Source organism: Pseudorca crassidens, chromosome 6 (assembly GCF_039906515.1).
Source record: "Pseudorca crassidens isolate mPseCra1 chromosome 6, mPseCra1.hap1, whole genome shotgun sequence".
NCBI lineage: Eukaryota > Metazoa > Chordata > Mammalia > Artiodactyla > Delphinidae > Pseudorca > Pseudorca crassidens.
The window spans coordinates 34,360,351-34,382,288 of record NC_090301.1 but is presented as its reverse complement, the minus strand read 5'-3'; the positions used below and the strand labels follow the sequence as shown (position 1 = coordinate 34,382,288).

At 37.6% G+C, this 21,938-nt stretch overlaps 1 protein-coding gene across 1 annotated transcript in view; it reads left to right on the top strand.

The window, feature by feature from the left end:
- The window catches only part of CFLAR (CASP8 and FADD like apoptosis regulator), an 81,058-nt gene that overhangs the window by 1,670 nt on the left and 57,450 nt on the right, over positions 1-21,938 (top strand). The window lies entirely within an intron of this gene.

Genomic DNA, 21,938 nt, shown 5'->3' with positions numbered 1-21,938 from the left:
CGAATTTTATTCATTAACTTAAATATTTAGCGAGCACCTCCTAGGTACCAGGGATCTTTATGGCACAAAGTATACATCAATGAACAACACAGACAAATTTCTCTCCTCTTGGTACTTACATACAGGTGAAGGATTATCATTACTAATAGTGGGTCTATTCTCTACCTGGCAGGCACGAGAGACATTTTGTCCACATGCAGTATATTTTGCCAACCAAAGTTTTTTTTTTCCTAAGACTATAAATCTGATATTGCAGTTTGTCAGTGAGTCTTGATTCTTGATAATGACCTTTCCCTCCCATAAACTGCTCAGAACTTTGTACCCTCCTAGTAAAATATATCTTGCCTTACCTTGTAACTCAGTTATTTTTATACTTGCTTTATTCTCTAGCACGTTTTAAATTCTTGAAAATCTTACCTTGTTTATTCTTTTGTCTCCTACACAGTGCCTTACACATGATAAATGTTCAACAAATGTTTAATTTGGACTTAATTCTGGTTTTTAAAATGGAGGCATAGTTAACATACAACATTACATTAGTTTCAGGTGTACAACACAATGATTTGATATTTGTATATATTGTGAAGTGATCACCACAATGTCTAGTTCATATCCATCATCATACATAGACACAGAATTTTTTTTCTTATGATGAGAACGTTTAAGATTTACTCTCTTGTGGACTTCCCTGGTGGTGCAGTGGTTAAGACTCTGCACTCCCAATGCAGGAGCCTGGGTTTGATCCCTGGTCAGGCAACTAGATCCCACATGCATGCCGCAACTAAAAATTCACATGCCACAATTAAGGGGCTGGCGTACTGCAACTAAGGAGCCTGCCTGCTGCAACTAAGACCCAGTGCAACTAAATAAATTAAATAAATAAATAAATATTTAAAAATTTACTCTCTTAGCAGCTTTCAGATATACAATACAGTATTACTAACTCTAGTCACCATGCTGTACACCACATCCCCATGACTTATTTATTTGATAACTGGAAGTTTGTACCTTTGACCCCCTTCACCCATTTTCCCCCATCCCCCCACCCTTTGCCTCTGGCAACCACCAATCTCTTCTCTGTATCTATGAGCTTGGCTGGTTTGTTTTTCTTTTTTTTTCCTTTTTGGATTGCACATGTAAGTGAGATCACATGGTATTTGTCTTTCTCTGTCTGACTTATTTCACTTAGCATAAAACCCTCAAGATCCATTTCTATTTCACAAATGGCAAGATTTCATTCTTTTTTTATGACTGAATAATGTTCCATTGTACATATACATACCACATTTTCTTTATTTATTCATCTGTCAATGGACACATATTATTTCTATATCTTGGCTTTTGCAAATAATGCTGCAATGAACATGGGGGTGCAGGTATCTTTTCAAGTTAATGTTTTTGTTTTCTTCGGATAAATACCCAGAAGTAGAATTGCTAGATGATAGAGTATTTCTATTTAAAAATTTCTGAGGAACCTCCACACTGTTTTCCATAGTGGCTGCACCAATTTACATTCCTACCATATGTGTAAGAGGGTTCCATTTTCTCTCCATCCTTGGCAACACTTGTTATTTCTTGTTTTTTTGTTTGTTTGTTTTTGATAATAGCCATTCTAACAAGTGTGAGGTGATATCTCATTGTCTGATTTTCGTTCCCCTGATGATTAGTGATGTTGAGTATCTTTTCATGAACCTGTGGGCCATCTGTATGACTTCTCTGAAAGAACATCTATTCATTACTTCTGTTTTTTAACAAAGACTTTATCACAATTCTTATAATGAGTATAATTCTCATTTAAACTAGTTATACACAATTAAACTACTTTCCTTTCACAGTGCTTTGTGAAAAGGAAACCTCAATAAATATTTGCCGAACAGAATTGAACATGTTTAAAGTAATTTTACTTACTTAAAATTTTTTAAATCAGTTCTTATGAGGACTGTAAATTCCTCTTTTGCCTAACCACCTAAAATCAATCCTTTAAAAAGGAAATAAAAGAGTAACTGAGGAAATAAAAACATAACCATCAGATTTTTAAAAATTGTGGTATGGTTGCTTTATAATGTTGTGTTAGTTTCTCCTGTACAACAAAGTGAATCAGTTATATGTATGCATATATCCCCTCCTTCTTGGACCTCCCTGCCACCCACCTAGGTCACCACAGAGCACCAAGCTGAGCTCCCTGGGCTATACAGCAGGTTCCCACAAGCCATCTGTTTTATACATGGTAGTGTATATATGTCAGTCCCAATCTCCCAATTCATCCCAATTCCCCTTCCCCCCTCCCCACTCTGTGTCCACACATCCATTCTCTACATCTGCGTCTCTATTCCTGCCCTGCAAATAGGTTCATCTGTACCAATTTTCCTAGATTCCACATATATGCGTCAATATATATTTGTTTTTCTCTTTCTGACTTACTTCACTCTGTATGACAGACTCTAGGTCCATCCACCTCACTACAAATGGCCTGATTTCATTCCTTTTTATGGCTGAGTAATATTCCTTTGTATATATGTGCCACATCTTCTTTATCCATTCATCTGTCGATGGACACTTAGGCTGCTTCCATGTTCTAGCTATTGTAAATAGAGCTGCAATAAGCATTGTGGTACATGACTCTTTTTGAATTATGGTTTTCTCAGGGCATATGCCCAGTAGTGGGATTGCTAGGTAATATGGTAGTTCTATTTTTAGGTTTTAAGGAACCTCCATACTGTTCTCCATAGTGGCTGTATCAATTTACATTCCCACCAACAGTGCAAGAGGGTTCCCTTTTCTTCATACCCTCTCCAGCATTTGTTGTTTGTAGATTTTCTGATGATGCCCATTCTAACTGGTGTGAGGTGATACCTCATTGTAGTTTTGATTTGCATTTCTCTAATAATTAGTGATATTGAGCAGCTTTTCTTGTGCTTCTTGGCCATCTGTACGTCTTCTTTGGAGAAATGTCTATTTAGGTCTTCTGCCCATTTTTTGATTGGGTTATTTATTTATTTTTTGATATTGAGCTGCATGAGCTGTTTGTGTATTTTGGAGATTAATCCCTTGTCAGTTTCTTCATTTGCAAATATTTTCTCCCATTCTGAGAGTTGTCTTTTTGTCTTATTTACAGTTTTCTTTGCTGTGCAAAAGCTTTTAAGTTTCATTAGGTCCTATTTGTTTATTTTTGTTTTTACTTTCATTACTCTAGGAGATGGATCAAAAAAGATCTTGCTGTGATTTATGTCAAAGAGTGTTCTTCCTATGTTTTCCTCTAAGAGTTTTATAGTGTCTGGTCTTACATTTAGGTCTTGAATCCATTTTGAGTTTATTTTTGTGTATGGTGTTAGGGAGTGTTCTAATTTCCTTCTTTTATATATAGCTGTCCAGTTTTCCCAGCACCACTTATTGAAGAGACTGTCTTTTCTCCATTGTATATCCTTGCCTCCTTTGTCATAGATTAGGTGACCATAGGTGCATGGGTTTATCTCTGGGCTTTCTATCCTGTTCCATTGATCTATATGTCTGTTTTTGTGCCAGTACCATACTGACTTGATTACTGTAGCTTTGTAGTATAGTCTGAAGTCAGGGAGCCTGATTCCTCCAGCTCTGTTTTTCTTTCTCAAGATTGTTTTATCTATTTGGGGTCTTTTGTGTTTCCATATAAATTGTAAAATTTTGTGTTCTAATTCTGTGAAAAATGCCACTGGCAATTTGATAGGGATTCCATTGAATCTGTAGATTGCTTTGGGTAGTAAAGTCATTTTCACAATACTGATTCTTCCAATCCAAGAACATGGTATATCTGTGCATCTGTTTGTGTCATCTTTGATTCTTTCATCAGTTTTTTATAGTTTTCTGAGTACAGGTCTTTTACCTCCTTAGGTAGGTTTATTCTTAGGTATATTATTTTTTTGTTGTTGCGATGGTAAATGGGATTGTTTCCTTAATTTCTCTTTCTGATATTTCATTGTTAGTGTATAGGAATGCAAAAGATTTCTGCACATTAATTTTGTATCCTGCAATTTTACCAAACTCATTGATTAGCTCTAGTAGTTTTCTGGTGGCATTTTTAGGATTTTCTATGTATGGTATCATGTCACCTGCAAACAGTGACAATTTGGGTTTTTTTTAAAGATTAGGAAAGTAAGTTTTGTTTTTTGTTTTTTGTGTTTTTTTGGCTGTGTTGGGTCTTCATTGCTGCATGCGGGCTTGCTCTAGTTGTAGCGAGTGGGGGCTACTCTTCATTGTGGTGCACAGGCTTCTCATTGTCGTGGCTTCTCCTGTTGAGGAGCATGGGCTCTAGGCACATGGGCTTCAGTAGTTGTGGCATGCAGGCTCAGTAATTGTGGCTCACGGGCTCTAGAGCTCAGGCTCAGTAGTTGTGGAGCACAGGTTTAGTTGCTCCACAGCATGTGGGATCTTCCCAGACCAGGGATCAAACCCATGTCTCCTGCATTGGCAGGCAGATTCTTAACCACTGTGCCACCAGGGAAGTCCCAACAGTGACAATTTTACTTCTTCTTTTCCAATTTTTATTCCTTTTATTTCTTTTCCTTCTCTGATTGCTGTGGCTAGGACTTCCAAAACTATGTTGAATAATAGTGGCGAGAGTGGACATCCTTGTCTTGTTCCTGATCTTAGAGGAAATACTTTCAATTTTTCACCATTGAGAATGATGTTTGCTGTGGGTTTGTCATATATGACCTTTATTATGTTGAGGTAGGTTGCCTCTATGCCTAATTTCTGGAGAGTTTTTATCATAAATTGGGGTTGAATTTTATCAAAAGCTTTCAACCATCAGATTTTGAAAGTTTCATAATATGTCAGAAATCTTCATCTTGATCAAACTAGAGAATTTCACCCAATTTATGCATTCATCTCCTCTCTCTTTTTTAATCTACTTAAACATTTACCATGCTTGCTTCATATATTACATCATTTCTTCCTTCTTTCCATTATCCTTCAAAGTCAATTGATTATTCTTGCTAAGTAATAATAAAGACCATAATAAAATGTATAATTCCAAAGAGTTACAAAAGCTAAAATAACAAAGTGGCCCACATTTGCAGATATGTAGTGGGTTTACGTGGCAGTCTGGGCTACGTGAGAGGTGGCCTGAGTATGTCAGTCATAGAGTGGGGCTGACCTGGTCATGTAGATTAATAGGAAGCATTCTTGTCTGTGCTCAAGGTCCTATGGTCACCATAGGCCACAGGAGACACTGAGACATCTGTTTGCTAAGCCGTGAACCACAAAGATTTAGCTGCAATGCCACAAGCATTCCAAAGCTCAACATCTAACAACTGTTTGAAGCCCCAGGCTGTTTTCTCTGATGTCCCACATTCCTTTTCACTCCCTGTCTTACTTACTGGAACCTAATTCCTGCCACAAATGTAATAAGTCCCATTTCTTCAAGCCCTCAGCACAATGCTTATACTCAATTTACAATTTATCTCATTCTACTTTGCATGACTCTTATCTTGCCTCTAGATTAACTCCTTGAGACTAAGACTAGGTATTTTCATCTTTTTCTTCTCACTACTCCCCTGTCATCCCATTGTAGGTCCAGATGGTCCAGATGTTCACCAAAATAAAAATAAAGTTGTGTTCCAGAACTTCTTTGGTTTTATCCTCCTTTGGGACCACTAGAGCTGCACCACCCATTCTGGTTTATTTTAGGGTTGAGCACATAAGCCACATATGACTACATAGACATGTAAGCATTGTTTATACAGCAGAAGGATGTCCACGTGTTTTTAACGAAGAGCAATATGATTAGAAATCCATGTGTGTAGAAGGCTAATTTTTTAATGACAACTATAGAAGTCAGCACTTCCAAAAATTAATTTTTTCAGCAATATAAAAGATGTCCAAAAATACTTTCTTCAACTTTATTTATACAAAAGTGCCCTGCTGTAGAGTTAGTATTTGTGCCAATAGCATTAGCAGTTATTGCTCAATTGTGACTGAGGCAGCGATAATAGTTATTTCTCATAAGGCATATTTGATGTGAGGATATATTTCAATTCAGGTTCCAAATTTATATGGCAAATGCTACTGAAATTCTCAACTTTCAACTTGATGAAACTTTCACAGCACCCAGGTGGATCCCAACATTGCCTGCTTAGAGTTTGGTCAGATGGTTAGAAAGTTTAAATTAATTCTGTAAATAGTTTTATTGAGATATAATTGACATATAACATTGCATTTGTTTTAGGTGTACAACGTAATGATTTGGTATATGTATATATTACAAAATGATTACCAGAATAAGGTTAGTTAACATCCATCATCTCACATAGTTACACTTTTTTTTCCTTGTGATGAGAACTTTTAAGACCCATTCCCTTAAAATTTCCTGGAAATTTTTCACAGGAAAACTGGTGGGAATGGCGGGTGGCCTATCTAGTATAGCTCCTGAGGACTGGGGTAGAGGGCATTTACCAAGTCAGGTCTGAAAAGCGTGCTGAAAGCAAGAGGCAGAAAATCCTGTCCAAATGGATTGTGCAATTACAAAGAATGTGTGCATAAATTAAAATTCAAGGGGATTGTCAAGCCGGGCAGGGAAAGAATATAAATGGGACAATTCTGGACAGTAAATGACTGGCCATCTGAATGAAAGCTGGTGACAGCTGATATTGCCTGAGGCTGGATCTCACATTTTAGGGCTGATCTGATTCATTTAAAGAGTCTGGAATGGAGCAGACACTAAACTTCATATTCTGGCAAAGTTCCAGCAATACTGTGTCTGTAGTTCGGTCAGTTCCAGTCCAAATGGAAAGTTATGGGACAGATTGATCGGTCAGTCATTTCATATCAATGGTTTAAAGCAATTTATCGTGTTATTTGGTATTATTTTATCCATCTTTCTTGTACTTGGGTTTCATTGAGTTTCTTTGATCTATGGATTATAGTTTTTATCTAATTTGAAGTTTTCAGTCATTTTTTCTTCAAGTATTTTTTTCTGTCTCCCACACCCTTTTTTCAGAGACTCCAGTTACATGTATGTTAGGTTGCTTAAAGTTATATTACAGCTTCCCTGACACTGTTTTTTTTTTTTATCTGTGTGTTTCATTTTAGATAGTTTCTATTGTTATGCCTTCAGATTCACTAATCTTTTCTTCTTGAGTATGTCATCTGCTGCTAACTTCATGCAATATATTTTTCACCTCAGACATTGTAGTTTGCATCTAGGACTTTAATGTGGGTCTTTTAATCTTTCATATATTGACTTAACATGCTCAATTTTTCCTCTGTCTTCTTGAACATATGGAATAGTATCTGTTTTAGTATCCCTGTCTACTACTTCTATGATCTGTGGTATTTCTGAGTCTAATTCTAGTAATTGATTGTTGTCTTCATTATAGATTGTATTTTCCTGGTTCCTTGCATTTTTGTAATTTTCTGATTAAATGCCAGACATTGGGAACTTTACCTTGTTGGGGCTGGATATTTTTGTATTCCTGTAAATATTTTTGAGATTTGTTCTAGAAATGCAGTTAAATTATTTATAAACAGTTAAATCTTTTTGAGGCTTGCTCTTCAACTTTGTTATGTAGGATTAGAGTTGCCTTTAGTCTAGGGCTATTTTTCCTCTACTACTCAGAACCATGAATTATAAGATTTTCCATTCTGTCTGGTATGAACTTGAACTATTCTTGTCCTTGCATGAGCTTCGAGAATTGTTTCCTTTGCTCCTTTCAGGTAGTTCTTCTCCAGGCTTGTATGGTTTCCTTCCTTGTATGCACTGATTAGTATTCAGCTGAAAACTTGAGGGAGACTCTCAGAAATTCCCTAGAGCAGTCTCTCTGTGCAGGTCTCTGACCTCTGAAACTTCACCCTGTGAACTTTAGCCACTGTGGCTCCCTGGACTCTGTCTCCTCAATTTAAAGAGACTGCCAGGCTCTGCTTGAGTTCCCTCTCCCTGTGTCATGACCTGGAAACTCTTTCTAGGCAGCATGCTAGGGTAATCATAGGGCTTACCTCTCTGGAGGATCACTGTCCTGCACTGCTTGATGTCCAATGTCTGAAAATTATTGTTTTTTACATTTTGTCCATCTGGTTTTTTAGTTGTCTCAGGCAGGAGGGTACTCCAGGCCTTGTTACTACATTTTGCCCGAGAACTTATGAAGTCAACAGAACCACCAGTGGTTGCATGGACTGCATCTGAGCTCCTCCACATCCTGAGATTTACATGGCATTACATTTGCAAAGAATACAGCAGACCTAGAAATTGTATCCATTCATTCAGCAAATATTTAAACACTGATAGAGATGGCTAGCTTTCCACTACAATCTGCTGCCTTTCTATCTTACAGGATTGTCCTTGGGAAGTGGCTGCCAGGCCAGGGACTATGGTTTTCCAGACACACACACACCCCCCCACACACACACCTTGCTTTCTCAGTGGCCATATGTCTAGTTTTCACCAATGAAATGTGAGTGGAAATGAGGTGTGTCATTTTTAGGGCAAGGATGTTAAGAAGCAGATATGTTTCTTCACACTCTTTCCCCTTCTGCTGACTGAATGCTGAGGATAACAAGTACCCTTGGAATGGTGAGGCCAAAACATGAAAGGAGTCTCAGTCCCTGAAATCACTGCATGGAGGGAAGCTGCCTGCCAGAAACACATGTATTGATCAGCTAGGTGATGACAAAATAAACTTCCATTGTGTTAAGCTACGGCTATTTTGGGGTTACTTTGTTAAAGCAGTGAGTGTTATCCTACTAATACAGGGACCTACTGTGCACCAAGCAGTGTGTTAAATGCTGGATGGTCAATGAGAAACAAAAATGTAATGATCCCTAGCTCATGGATCTTAAAGGTTAGTCAAGAAAGATAAACAAGGAAAGAAACATATATATAGTTACACCCTGCAAAGCACCTCCTTAGTTCATGTGTTCCTAGTAGAATACATCTTGCTTTTAATACCCAAACTTCAAAGAATATATTTTCCTTTATACAGTGTTTTTGACTAACATTTATATAGGAAATGTTTATACTTGTATCCTCCCCAAAGTCAATACAACATTTTAAAACAAAATGATGTGTGTGAAAAATTTTGTATTGCATTTTGAATACAATTGGTAGGATATCAGGATCACAAATAGATATTTTTCCAGTGTTTTATTTTCAAACATTTCAAATATGTAAATCAGAAAGGTTTAAAGAATACACATATATCTTTCACCTAGAGTCACCAATTGATAATATTTAGCCACTTTGTTTCATTTTTCTTGAGACAGACATACACACACACACACACACAAACCTTGCTAAGCCATTTGAAAGTAACTTGCAGGCACCGTGATACTTTACCTCTAAATACTTCAGTATTTATCTCCTGTGAACAAGGACATTCTCCTACATAATAAAATTACCACTATTACACCCAAGAAATTTAAAATAAATACACAGTACTATCTAACACACAGTCTATGCTAAAATCTCCCCTTTGCCTGTAGCTGATTTTAATTAACTTATTTATTATCTTTTAATCTCCAAAATAACTCCTACTCCCCAATAGGTATAGGTCCTCTCCAGAACTAAACCAATCCCAACTTGATCTATAGATTCAGTGGATTCCCAACCAAAATGCCAGAAAATTATTTTATGAATATCAGCAAACTGATTCTAAATTTCATGTGGAGAGGCAAATGACCCAGAATACTCAACATAATATTGCAGAAGAACAAAGCTGGGGGACTGATGCTACCTGACTTCAAGACTTACTATAAAGCTCCAGTAATGAAGACAGTGTGGTATTGGCAAAAGAGTAGACAAATAGATCAATGGAATGGAATAGAGATCCCAGAAACAGACCTCCATAAATATAGTCAACTAATCTTTTTTTTTTTTTTTTTTTTTTGTGGTACGCGGGCCTCTCACTGTTGTGGCCTCTCCCGTTGCGGAGCACAGGCTCCGGACGCGCAGGCTCAGCGGCCAGGGCTCACGGGCCCAGCCGTTCCGCAGCATGTGGGATCTTCCCGGACCGGGGCACGAACCCGTGTCCCCTGCATCGGCAGGCGGACTCTCAACCACTGCACCACCAGGGAAGCCCGTCAACTAATCTTTGACAAAGGGACAAAGATAATACAATGGAGCAAAAAATAGTCTCTTTAACAGGTGCTGCTGGAAGAGTTGGACATACACATGCCAAAAATTAATACAGATACAGACCTTACATCTTTCACAAAAATTAACTCAAAGGATCACAGACTTAAATATAAAAAGTAAAACCATAAAACTCCTGGAAGATAACATTAGAGAAAACCTAAGTGACCTTGGATTTGGCAGTCACTTTTTAGATACAACACTAAAGGCACATCTATGAAAGAAATAATTGATAAGCTGGACTTCATTAACATTTAAAGACTTCTGCTCTATAAAAGACAATATTAAGAGAATAAGAAGAGAAGTCACAGACTGGGAGAAAATATTTGCAAAAGACACATATGATAAAGAACTATTATTCAAAATATAAAAAGAAATCTTAAAACCTAACAACAAGGAAACAATCTGATTTTAAAAAGGGCCAAAGATCTTTTTTAAAAAAATACTTAATTTATTTTGGTCATGCAGTTTGCAAGATATTAATTCCCCAGCCAGGGACTGAGCTCGGGCTACTGCAGTGAAAACATGAAAGCACCAAGTCCTAACCACTGGACCGCCAGAGAATTCCCATAAAAAGGGCCAAAGATCTTAGCAGACATCTCACCAAAGAAGACATACAGATGGAAAATAAGCATATGAAAAGATGCTCCAATATATACAATGGAATAATAAAAAAGAATGGGATAATGTCATTTACAGCAACATGGATGGACCTAGAGATTATTATACTAAGTGAAGTAAGTCAGAAAGAGAATGACAAATATTATATGATATCACTAATATGTGGAATCTAAAATGTGATACAAATGAACTTATTTACAAAACAAAAACAGATTCACGGACATAGAAAACAAACTTGTGGTTACCAAGCGGGGAAAGGGGTGAGGGAGGATAAATTAGGAGTTTGGGATTAGCAGATACAAACTACTATATATAAAATAGATTAACAGGGACTTCCTTGGTGATGCAGTGGTTAAGAATCCACCTGCCAATGCAGGGGACACGGGTTCCATCCCTGGTCCGGGAGGATCCCACATGCCGTGGAGCAACTACTGCCGTGCACCATAACTACTGAGCCTGTGTTCCAGAGCCCACGAGCCACAACTACTGAGCCCAAGTGCCACAAATACAGAAGCCCGAGCACCTAGAGCCAGTGCTCTGCAATAATAGAAGCCACCGCAATGAGAAGCCCACACACCGCAACAAAGAGTAGCCCCTGCTCGCTGCACTAGAGAAAGCCCGCGCACAGCAACAAAGACCCAATGCAGCCAAAAATAAAATAAATAAATACATAAATTTATAAAAAAATAAAATAAAATAGATAAACAACAAAGTCCTACTATATAGCACAGGGAACTATATTCAATATCCTGTAATAAACCATAATGGAAAAGACTTTTTAAAAAAGAAGAAAAAAGAAAACCTGCTCCACATCATATGTTGGGGAAAATGCAAATTGAAACAATAATACGATACCACTACATACCTATTAGAATGGCCAAAATCTGGGACACTGACAACACCAAATGCTGGTAAGGATGTGGAGCAAGAGGAATTCTCATACATTGCTGGTGAAAATGCAGAATGGTACTGATACTTTGAAAGACAGTTTAGGGGTTTCTTAAAAAATTCAACATACTCTTGCCATACCATCCAGCAATTGTGCTCCTTGGTAGTTACCCAAAGAAGTTGAAAACTATGCCCATACAAAAACCTGTACATAGATGTTTATAGCAGTTTTCATAATTGCCCAAACTTGGAAGCAGCCAAGATGTCCTTCAATAGGTGAATGGATAAACTGTGGTACAACCAGATAATGGACTATCATTCAGTGCTAAAAAGAAATGATCTATTAAGTCATGAAAAGACATGGAAGAACATTAGATGTAAATTACTAAGTGAAAGAAGCCAATCTGAAAAGGCTACATACTATATGATTCTAACTGTGTGACATCCTAGAAAAGACAATGGAGACAATAAAAAGATCAGTGGTAGTGGTATCTCTGTATGAGGTGGGAGTAGGTGGTACCTGCATTCCCAACATGGCCATCTCTTTGGTTAACAGCAGGCAATAGATCTCTCCTACAGCCTGGGCTTGAGAGTTAGACTCCCTGCTTGTGAACCCTAGCTCTGCCAATTATTACCTGTATGACTTTAAACTCGTTACCTAATTATTTAGCCTCTCTAAGCCTAAGTTTCCCCATTAGTAAAGTGGACTCAGTGGTCCGTACCACAGAATTATATGAGTTAATGTACATAAAAAGCATGTTAATAGGTCTAGGATAAAATAATAGCTACCACTTACTGCATGCCTACTTTCTTTTTTTTAAAAATAAATTTATTTATTTATTTGTTTGTTTTTATTTTTAGCTGCGTTGGGTCTTCGTTGCTGTGCAGGGGCTTTCTCTGGTTGCGGTGAGCAGGTGCTACTCTTCGTTGTGGTGTGCGGGCTTCTCATTGCGGTGGCTTCTCTTGTTGCAGACCACGGACTCTAGGTGCACAAGCTTCAGTAGCTGTGGCTCGCGGGCTCTAGAGCGCAGACTCAGTAGCTGTGGCGCTGGGGCTTGGTTGCTCCGTGGCACGTGGGATCCTCCCGGGCCAGGGCTCGAACCCGCGTCGCCTGCATTGGCAAGCGGATTCTTAACCATTGCGCTACCAGGGAAGCCCCTGCATTCCTACTTTCAAACGATGGCTCTCCTTGTCAATGTCTCCTTGCAGGTCCCAGGAGGGCATATGTGCATGACAGATTCTCCCCTGGAGTCTGTGCCCTGAGCTACACTGCATTTTAGGTATTGAAACAGTATGTATTCTTTGGTGTCTGACTTCCTGCACTTAGCCCAATGTTTTAACATTTTATTGTAAAATGTTCAGTCATCAAGAAGGGAAAACCAGGGTGCCCAAGCATTTATTTTGTGTTGGGAGAGGGCTCCTTGCTGTGGAGCAACAGCACAGAAATAGCTCATCACAAGTAAGGGACAGCAGCAGGATAACAGAGACGTGATACATCTGTACCTAGACTTGGCCTCCATCTGTGTCAGCATCTTCCTCCAAGCCTGGGACATTGCTGAACCAGCTGGTGGCCTTTGGGCTCTGATGATTTTTCTCTCCTCTGACCTCTCTCTGTCACATTCTGTACTCAACACATTTCTTTAGTGCTTCACAAAGGCAGATGACAGATAGAACTCCAACAGACCATGGAGGAAATCAGATGTACATGGAAACTAGAAAAACACAGTAGAGGGATGCATGATCATTAAAACAAAGATAATTAAATCCTGGTTGACAAAAAGAAGAGAGTCAAAGACAGAACCAATATTTAAGGGGCAAACAAAGGAAAGGAAGTCTGTAAAGAGACTGAGAAGGAAAGATCAGAGAAGTGGGAGATAAATCTGGAGAGAGCTGGATCCTAGAAGCAAGGGAAGTAAGGGTTTCAATAAGAGGGACGTGTCAAGAGTATCCAGCTAAGATAAGGTATGCCTATTGGATTACCTCATCAATCTTCTCTCACTCCACTCCAGAAGCTCTCGCAACCAGGCCTTACCTCTGCAGGCAGGAGATTAGAAGAGTCATCTCTGCTAAATCTGACAAACTGAAAAGGAAAACTTTGAAAATACTGACAATGGGGGTTCCCCAAGGACATAGCTCAGCCATATCATCCACTGAGACGCTCAGAATGGATTAGACCCACTTAGGAGCTCAGTGCTTCCAATTCACTTTTGCCTGTTTTATTTACTTATTTATTTAACAACATTTGTCTTTTTTAAAAGATTTATTTATTATTTATTTATTTTTGGCTCTGTCGGGTCTTAGTTGTGGTGCATGGGCTTCTCTCTAGTTGTGGCTTATGGGTTTTCTCTTCTCTAGTTGTGGCACGCGGGCTCCAGGGCGCCTGGGTTCTGTAGTCTGCTCATGCAGGCTCTCTAGTTGAGGGGCGTGGCTTAGTTGCCCCACGGCATGTGGGATCTTAGTTCCCTGACCAGGGATCAAACCCGCATCCCTGATATTCTAAGGCGGATTCTTTACCACCGGACTGCCAGGGAAGTCCTTGTCTTTTTGTTTTAAAATCAACTTTATCAGGATTCTCTGATGGTCCAGTGGTTAGGACTCTGTGCTTTCCCTGCTGAGGGCCCAGGTTTGATCCCTGCTCGGGGAACTAAGATCCCCGCAAGCTGTACCATGCGGCCAAAAAAAAAAAAAAAAAAAAAAATCAAATTTATCAAAGTGTAATTTATATAAATAAATACGTTTTAAGCATACAGTTCAGTGACTTTTGACAAATATATATTCCCATGTAACTATCGTACAATCAATCTACAGAATATTTCCATTACTCCAAAATTTCCTCATGACTTTTTACAATCAACACTTCTCCCAGGCAACCACTGATGAACTTTCTGTCACTATACATTTGTTTTGTCTGTTCTAAAATTTTCTTTTTATAAATAAACCAGACAGTGTATACTTTTTGTGTACCTGGATTCTTTCACTCACACAGTATTTTCTGCGCAAAACTTTTGTTATAAATTCATCAATCACAAAGCAAAGCTGCGAGAATTTTACAGTGACATATGTCTACAGCTACATATATCTACCACTAGATTATACCATTACATCCTACAACACTTGCTTTAACACATCCATTTTTCCATTTGTCTGTCAATCCATCTTATTTTTGATGTATTTTAAAGACATCAGCACAATTCCCTTAAATGCTTTAGCATGTATGTTGGGCATAATTATCCATGTTGTTGCATGGATCAGTTGTTTCTTCCTTTTTACTGCTGACTATTATTCCATTATATGAATATATTTAACATAGTTTATCCATTTGCCTGTTGTTGTTTTTTTAATATTTATTTATTTATTTGGTTACGCCCAGTCTTAGCTGTGAAGGCAGGCTCCTTAGTTGTGGCATGCAAACTCTTAGTTGCAGCATGCATGTGGGATCTAGTACCCTGACCAGGGATTGAACCCAGGCCCCCTGCATTGGGAGTGAGGAGTCTTAATCACTGCACCACCAGGGAAGTCCTTATCCATTTGCTTGTTGATGAATATTTAAGTTATTCCCAGTTTTGGGTTATTATTAGCAAAGCTGCTATAAACATTCATATGCAAGTCTTTGTATAGATATATGCTTTATTTCTCTTGAGTAAGGACTTAAGAATGCTTTTGCTTGGTTATATGCTAAGTGTACTTTATAGCAAATAGCCAAACTGGTTTCCAAGTTGTATTATGTTACATTTCTGCCAGCAATGTATTAGAGTTGTTATTTCACATTCTCACTGATTCTTTGTATTGTCAGCTGTTTTGATTTTAGCCATTACTGTAGGCTTTTAATTTTTATTTCCCTGATAACTAATGATAATGAATAGATTTTCATGTACTTATTGGCCATTGTGTATCCTATTTTATGAGGTGTCTGTTCAAATCTTTTGCCCATTTATTTTATTTTATTATTTTAAAATATTTATTTATTTATTTATTGGCTGCGCCAGGTCTTAGTTGCAGCACGCAGGATCTTCGTTCAGCATGTTTAGTTGTAGCATATGGGCTTCTTAGTTGCAGCATGCATGTGGGGTCTAGTTCCCCAATGAGGGATAGAACCTGGGCCCCCTGCATTGGGAGCGTGGAGTCTTACCCATTGGACCACCAGAGAAGTCCCCTCTTTTGCCCATTTTAAAAATGGGTCATTTGTTTTATTATTCAGAGTAAGAATTCTTCATATATTCAAGCTTTATGTCCTTTGAGAGATATATATTGAAAATATATTCCCCTAGTCTATGGCTTGCCTTTTCATTTTCTTAATGAGGGTCTTTTTTTTTATGGACAGGAATTTTATTTTTTATTTTTAAATTTTTATTTCTTTTTATTTTTTGGCTGCACTGAGCAGCATGAGGGATCGTAGTTTCCCAACAAGGGATGGAACCCACCCTCTGTAGTGGAAGCACAGAGTCGTAAATACTGGACCACCAGGGAAGTCCTATTTTTATTTTTTTAATGAGGGTCTTTTGAAGAACAGATTTTTGATGGATACCAATTTGTAAATGTTTTCTTTCATGATTTGTGCTTCTTTATGTCCTGTCTAAGAAACCTCTGCCTACCCCAAAATTTCAAATATTTTCTTCTAAGAATTTTGTAGTATACAGCAATGAAAATCAATTAACTATACAGACATACAGCACAATAAATCTCAATGAACATAATGTTGAGCATAAAAAGGAAGGCACAAAAGAATATGGTTTATTTTCATTCATATAGAGTGCAAAAATAGTCAAAACTAAGCTATACTGTTTAGAGATGCATATGTAAGTGGTAAAACTTATAAAGTCAAGAAAATCATTATCTCCAAAGTTGGGATAGTGGTACCTCTAGGGGGAGGAAGTGGGTTATGATCAGGGAGGGACACACAGGGGACCTCTGAGATGTTTCTGTTTTGTGCCTTGGGTGGTGGTTACATGGATGTTTGATTTATAATTCTTTATTAATGTGTGTATTTGTTTCATACACTTTTCTGAATTCTTTTATATTTCACAGTTTTTAAAAATTCAAGGAGCCCTAACTTCATTATAATTCTTAACTCTGGGATTAAAAAAAGAAAAGAAAACCTCAATAGAAGGGTTAGAAAATAGAAGTGTCCCAAAAAGTAGAGGTAAAAAACAAAGAAGAAAGGAGAAAATAGAACAAAAAATACAGAGCAAGTTAAGGAGGGACAATATCAAGAAAGAAAGAAAGAAAGAAAGAAAGAAAGAAAGAAAGAAAGAAAGAAAGAAAGAGGAAAGGGAAAAGAAACAGAGAAGAAAGAGGGAAAGGGAAAAGAAACAGAGAAAAATGGGTAGGACAAATCACCAGCTAAATGCTTAAAGTCTTCTAGAACTGAAGGATGTATTTCCAGATTGAAGACTGAGTGCCCAGCACAGTGAATGCAAATTGTGGATGTACAGCATATACTGTGAAATTTCAGAATACTAAGAACAGTGAGAAGATGCTACACACTTCTTATTTTAGTCGGGGTTCTCCAGAGAAATAGAACCAATAGGGTATAAAGAGATTTAAAGAAAGAGATTTATTATGAAGGATCGGCTCATTGGTTATGGAATCTTCGTCCCACGATCCGCAAGCTAGAGGCCCAGGAAAGCCGGTGGTGTAAGTCCCAGTCCAAGTCTGAAGGCCCAAGAACTGGGAACACCAATGTTTGAGGGCAGGAGAAGGTGGACATCCCAGCTAAGGAAGAGATAGAACTCATACTTCCTCCGTCTTTTTGTTCTATTCAGGTCCTCAAAAGATTGGATGATGCCCACCACTCATTCTTTACTGAATCTACCAATTCAAATGCTTATCTCTTTTAGAAACATTCTCACAAACACACCCAGAAATAATGTTTTGCCAGCTATCTGGGCTTCCCTTAGCCCAGTGAAATTGACACACAAAATTAACGATCACACTTCCAGAGAGGGGAGTGGGGGAAAAGTTCACATATAAAAATAGGAATGAAAATGTCTTTGGATGATTCAATAGCAAAACTGATAGAAGACAATGGGAGAAATGTTTTCCTCATTCTGAAAAAAAACATATTCCCAGTTTAGAATGTTTATGCCCAGAATGAAGATAATAAAGACATTTACAGACTGTAAATTCTCACCCATTTTCAGGAGACTACGGTGGGATGCTGCTGAAGAATAATGAGGGAACAAACCAAGAAAGCGAAAGACATGGAGTCCATGACACAGAAGATACACATAAAAAGGAGATACAAGGAATTTCAAGGCTGATGGTTAAGGGAGATCCCAGGATGACAGCTGGGTACTCTGTGTAGAGGGTAACAGCACAGACTAGAGCATATCCAACAGCTTTGGAAGTCACTTCTCCAGGAAACTGACATTAATTATATACCTTATGTGTCAATAAATTGAAGCAAGGTTTGGATAAGTGACAAAGAGTCTAAGGTTGAATTACTTAGAAAACAAAACAAAACAAGACAATTATTAACTCCAGGGGAAACTAAAAGAAATGCAGGGAAGGAAAAGTAATCATAGGTTCTTACCGGACTTTGCTGTGACTATCATTTGTATGATTATAATAGCGAAAAAAAATTAATATAATAGCGTAAGTACTAAAATTGACCTAATCAAAATCAGAATATAACTATCTTGGGAACATGGTGATATTAGAAAGGTTGGAGGGAACATTGAGTGGAGTTTATGGAAAAAGAGAGCTGTAGTCTCATCTTGTATAATAGGAAGTCAATAGGAAATACCAAAACCTAAAAAAATCGAGAAGTAACAATGTAAGCATGTTATTTAGAAACACAAATAAAATAATCATCTAAAAGAAGTGAAAGGTTGCCTCTGGAGAAAGGCTAACTAGATGCAGGAAAAGCACTTTATTAAGTTCAGCATTCATTCATAGTTAAAAAAATAAATTCTGTTCCTTCTTTTCTTCTCCTCTTCCTTCCTGATAATCCAGCCTTAAAGCCCCACTATGTGGGGCAGAGCAGAATAGTCATCCAAGCAGAGTGGCTGTCTGGTGTGCAGTACTAGAGCCCAAACAAGCTGTGGGGATATCTATGGGGGGATAGAGGGGAGGCAGGAGTGGTTATCTCAAATGTATTTTAGCCATTTATACTTCCTCTTCTGGGAACTGTCTATTTATATATCTTTTCCACAGCCTCCATAATAAGCATTTCTCTTTTTAATTGTAAGAGTTTATATAAACTATACACACACACACACACACACACACACACACACACACACACAATTAGCAGGATTTTTCAAGGTTCATCCATATTATGCCATGTATCAGTACTTTATTCTTTTTCATGACTGAATTATATTTCATTGTATGAATATAACATGTTTTGTTTAAATATCCATTAGTTGATGGACATTTGGGTTCTTCTTGGCTATAATACTACGATAAGCATTTGTGTATAAGTATTTGCATGGACATATGTTCATTTCTTTTGAGTTTATACCTAGGAGTAAAATTGCTGGTTCATATAGTAACTCTATGTTTAATCATTTGTGGAACTGCCTGGCTGTTTTCCAAAGTGATTGCTCCATTTCACATCCCCACTAGCAGTATATGAGGGTTCCAATTTCTCCACATCCTTACCAACATTTGTTATTATCTGACTTTTTGATTCTAGCCATCCCAGTGAGCACTAAATGGTATCTCATTGTGGTTTTGATTTGCATTTCCTTGATGACTAATGATGTTGAACATCTTTTCATGTGCTTATTGGCTATTTATATATTTTCCTTGGAGAAATATCTATTCAGATCCTTTGCCCATTTAAAAATTCTTTTATTTGTCTCTTTATTATTGAGTTGTAAGAGTTCTTTGTATATTCTGGATACAAGTCCCTTATTGATACAGGGTTTGCAAATATTTTCTCCCATTCTGTAGGTTGTATTTTCATTTTCTTGATTGTGTCATTTGAAGCACAAAAGGTTTTGAGTTTGAGGAAGTCAAATTTGTCTATTTTTTCCCTTGTTGCTGGGGCTTTGGGGGTCATATCCAAGAATCCTTTGCCAAATCCAATATCATTAAGTTTTACTCCTATATTTTCTTCTAAGAATGTTATAGTTTTAGCTCTTACATTTAGGTCTTCGATTCATCTCAAATTGATTTTTATATATGGTATGAAGTAGTGGTCCAACTTTATTCTTTGGTATGTGGAAATCAATTTGTCCTAGCACCATTTGTTGAAAAGACTATTTCCCCCCATTGGATAATCTCAGTACTCTCGTCTAAAATCAGTTGACCATACATATATGGGTTTATTTCTGGGCTCTTAATTCTGTTTCATTGATCTATATATCTATCCTTGTGCCAGTACCACACTACTTTATACTTCTTATGTTAAACTTATTCCTAAGTTAAGATGCCCTTTCTAAAGTTGTGGAGTCCCTTTCTGTCCCTAGTTTGTTGAGTGTTTTTATCATGAAACCATGCTGGAATTTGTCAGATGCTTTTTCTGTGTCTATTGCAATGATCATGTGAATTCTATTTTTTATTCTATTGATATAATGTATTACATTAATTGATTTTCAGACGTTAAACCAATCTTGCACTCCTGGGATAAATCCCACTTGGTTATGGTGGATAATTATTTTTACATGTTGCTGGATTCAGTTTGCTAGTATTTTGTTGAGGGCTTTTGCATCCACATGCACAAGATATTGGCTTTTGCATCCACGTGCACAAGATATTGGTCATGCACAAGATATTGCTTTGCCTGTGACATCTTTGTCTGGTTTTGGTATCATAGTAATAATGGCCTGATGAGTTGGGGAGTGTTCCTTTCTTGTTATGGGCTGACTTGTGTCCTACCCCTCTACCCCTACCCCCAGTTCATATGTTAAAGTCCTAACTCCTAGTACCTCACAATGTTACTGTAGTCATAGATAAGGTCTTTAAAGAGGCAAAGTTAAAATGAGGCTATTAGGGTCGGCCCTAATCCAATATGACTGGTGTCCTTATCAGAAGAGAACACATAGAAGGACACTAAGGATGTGTGCATACGGAGGAAAGACCATGTGAGGACACAGCAAGAAGACTGCTATCTAAAGTCCAGGGTAGAGGCCTCAGAAGAAACCAAATTTACTGATGTCTTGACTTTGAACTTCTAGCCTCCAGAATGGTGAGAAATAAATTTCTGTTGTTTAAGTCACCTAGTCTGTGGTATTTTGTTATGGCAACCCTAGCAAACTAACACACTCCTCTTCTGTTTTTTGAGAGTTTGTGAAGAATATTCTTCCGTAAAAGTTTGGTAGAATTTACAAATGAAGCTGTCTGGGCCTGGGCTTTTCTTTGTGGATAGATTTTTAAATTTTTTCACTTTGTATAGGTGTACTCAAATTGTCTATTTCTTCTTGAGTCAGTTTTGATAGTTTGTGTCTTTCTAGGTATTTGTCCATCTAGGTTATCTAATTTGTTGTAGTACAATTATTCATAGTGTTCCTTTAAAGTCCTTTTTATTTCTGTAGGGTCAGTAGTAATGTACCCGCTTTCTTTTTCTTCTTTTTTTAAATATATAATTTATTTTTTAAATTATATTTATTTATTTATTTATACAGCAGGTTCTTGTTAGTTACCTATTTTATACATATTAGTGTATATATGTCAGTCCCAATCTCCCAATTCGTTCATTCTCTCTCTTTCATTTCTGATTCTAGTAATTTGAGTCTTCTTTTTCTCTTGGTCAATGTAGCAAAAGGTTTGCAATTTTGTTCACCTTTTCAAGAAATCAGCTTTTGGTTTAATTGATTTTCTCTATTGTTTTTCTATTCTATATTTTATTAATTTCCACTTTAATCCTTTAAAAATTTTTATTTATTTATTTTTGGCTGCACTGGGTCTTCTGTTGCTGTGAGTGGGTTTTCTCTAGTTGCAGTGAGTGGGGACTACTCTTCGTGCAGTGTGCTGGCTTCTTATCCTGGTGGCTTCTCTTGCTGCAGAGCACAGGTTCCAGGCGCGGGGGCTTCAGTAGTTGTAGCACGTGGGCTCAGTATTTGTGGCTCGTGGGCTCTAGAGCGAAGGCTCAAGTTGTGGCGCACAGGCTTAGTTGCTCCGCGGCATGTGGGATCTTCCCGGACCAGGGCTCGAACTCATGTCCCCTGCATTGGCAGGCGGATTCTTAACCACTGCGCCACCAGGGAAGCCCCTTCCACCTTAATCTTTATTATTTTCTTCCTTCTGGCTGCTTTAGTTTGTTTAGTTTGTTTAGTTTGTTCTCCTTTTACCAGTACACATATATTAATTTCTATATGTTATAGGCACAAGAATCCATTATATTATTTTATACAATTGCTTTTAAAATCAGTTGAGTAGGAAA